Genomic DNA, 2,731 nt, shown 5'->3' with positions numbered 1-2,731 from the left:
TAACCAGAGCCATAACCTCAAAAATGCAGATCTCCTGTCAACTTTCTTTATTTTTTATTTATTCCTCATTTTCCTAGTGACGTCACAGGTGGTATGCGCGAACTGAACGAAATTGGAGCCGCTATCGATCATACCTTGTATTCTTTGTACCATGAGAGCCTATCATCGAACAAATAACGCCAAGAGAAATACTTTTACTACCTTCAAGACCACAAAGAATATTTTCAAAATGTAAAACCGATCGATATTTGGAAATTCAAGAGCCCAGCCTAATCAAAATTTCTAAGGGCTGTGAGGTTATGATCAAATATACTACAATGATGTCGCAATACAAGACAGCAAGTCTTTAATACTACCACCAATCAGTTTTGATCAAGTAAAAAGAAGTAAATCCTTCGAGGCCTTCAACATCACGAAATTAAATTTTGACAAAATGTTCGAGCTAAGGCAAATGGTTAACCAACTGCATCCCTTAACCCCATCGACGAGAAGTTTCATGGACAATTCCACTGACATCATATTCATGGTTTTGTTCATCCTCATCACTCTGAGCCTACTCTTCATCACAAGAAAGAAGTTACTCTGCCCTATGCTGATAAGGAAGAAGATATGCCCATCCAAAGAAGAGATGCCCGAAGACCCACCACGAAAAGAAAACTCCGTTATCTTTTCGTCTTAAGGAGGGAGGAGTTACATGTGACCATTTCCGCCACACCTGCAACCGCACAGAAGATCTTCCCATGAGACCTGCTGATCATGCTTTTATTAATAAGTTTTCCTTTTAAGTTAATGTTCATTATTAATTCATTCTTTTGTCTGATTTCGTACGTACAACATTCACGCTGTATACTTTTAAATAAATAATTGTTTTTTAAAAACACTTTCCTTCCGTCGAACAACATAATTGTCACTTCTTGTTTCACCGAAAATTACTACAACTTTTGATTTTTAAATAGCACCTTCGGTATTTTTCTACTTCATTTGATAGTGACAATCTGAACAGAATGACATATAAAATGTCAACTTTTGAAATTGACAATTTAAAAAAATTGGATTTTAAATTATATTTATTTACCATAAATGTAACGACAATTTGACTCGAAATACCAAGTGTGTGGTACCAAATTATTCGTAAAAAATGCCTTTTCTAAATATGCTAAAGAGCCACCTCGCACGAAAAAATTGAGTTATTAATAAAAATGCGATTTGGGCATCTCTTAACCGCCCAGAACAAGACACGAAAAACATTAGACTATGAAATCTATTTTTGCATTAAAACTTGGTATTTTTTACACAGCCATGGTACTCTAGATTGAAATTTAAAATACGCTTTTTTTAAGCGAGAATGAAAAGTTGACATATGTGTCATTCTATTCAGAGTGGCATTTTCTATCGAATGAACTGAAAAAATACATAAGGTAGACATTTAAAAATCAAAAGTTCTAGCCGTTTCCCGTCAAACAGGAAGTGATGGAAAACAATTGAATACGCCAATCAATCCTGATTTATGTCACATACTAACGTACCAAAACCTCATTTATTTACCTGAAAAAATAACTAAAAAAAGTTATAAAGGTGAGTCACTTTTGAGAAATAAAAATTATGTGCAACACGATGTATAAAGTTAGTACCTGGATACTTCTGCAGTTCCTTTCTCCTAAAGTCGGTCATCTGAAATGCATGTTTAGTTAGTTGTTTCAATTATATATACATTTAATACATACACTGGAACCAAGTTTTTTTAATTTATTCATCAATGATAATGTACTCCAACCACTAGTTAAAAGAGCCTTCGGATCAAGTGGTAAACCAAACGTAACTGTCATCACACTAATCTCTGCCATATATTTCTGGCCTCTAAAATTCAGTTTATATTTTTCTTACTCTGTTAATTACAACTGTCACTCTTTCTAATAGGATTATAAAAAAAAACATTAGTTATCACTTTGGAAATCCTAAAATGTGATTGACACAACAAAACAATTGGAAGATTACGAATCGAGGAAAAAGTACATTAGAATTATAAGAAGAATTCTAATCATATTAGGTGACATTGAAAATACATGACACTGAAAATGACATTGAAAATGTCATACTTACGCGTCCATCTCATCTATCAGTCTATTGCTGGGATCAGTTTGTAAGTTGTAGCTCTTGCCGACATATATATCTAAAACAATAACGCGGTTTTGAGGAAATCGCTACACACAATTTGCCTGATCTTAAGTATAAATAAAGTACAGTGAAAAGTGCAATTATTGTAATCTCAAAATATTTTCCGATGCACAAATAGTAAATGACAAGAAGTAATACTTTTGTGACGTTTGAATAAAATTCTTTTGTTCTGAAGCAAGCGACTTGCGGAATATATTGATGACCGATGTGGAAAAATGACACGCGCCGTAGAATTGTTAATGTTTATCGGGCAGAATTTCGAAGATTTAGTCAATTATTGGAAATAAGTACCAATTATTTGGAAATCCAATTTAAACATGTTTTCTATTTAAAAGAAAAATCTGACTTAAATATTGTTTTTTTTAATTGGGGTTCTATATTATTAAGTTGTATATAAAAATCTTTTGACAAATAAGTCATTAATCATATCGACATTGACATTAAAGTCTATAAACCTGACTAAATGATTTTTTCGCCTTTTTTTTCTTTTTCATATACTTCATTTTACTTTATAGAGCAAAGGATTGTAACAGATATTTTATTTAGATTAAAGCTG

General features: G+C 32.4%; 1 long non-coding RNA gene across 1 annotated transcript; it reads right to left on the bottom strand.

Annotated features, from left to right (window-relative positions):
• Positions 1-1,631: 1,631 nt before the first annotated feature.
• LOC115879598 lies at positions 1,632-2,172 on the bottom strand. Its single transcript, XR_004049733.1, has 3 exons — positions 2,101-2,172; positions 1,725-1,857; positions 1,632-1,671 (listed from the first exon to the last, which is right to left on the bottom strand). It is a non-coding gene; the product is annotated as an uncharacterized LOC115879598 (long non-coding RNA).
• Positions 2,173-2,731: the final 559 nt, after the last annotated feature.

This window comes from Sitophilus oryzae, unplaced genomic scaffold (assembly GCF_002938485.1).
Source record: "Sitophilus oryzae breed Bouriz unplaced genomic scaffold, Soryzae_2.0 scaffold_1582_pilon_pilon, whole genome shotgun sequence".
Taxonomy (NCBI): Eukaryota; Metazoa; Arthropoda; class Insecta; order Coleoptera; family Curculionidae; genus Sitophilus; species Sitophilus oryzae.
Note: the sequence above shows the minus strand (reverse complement) of the source record. Positions and strands in the feature narration are given on the sequence as shown.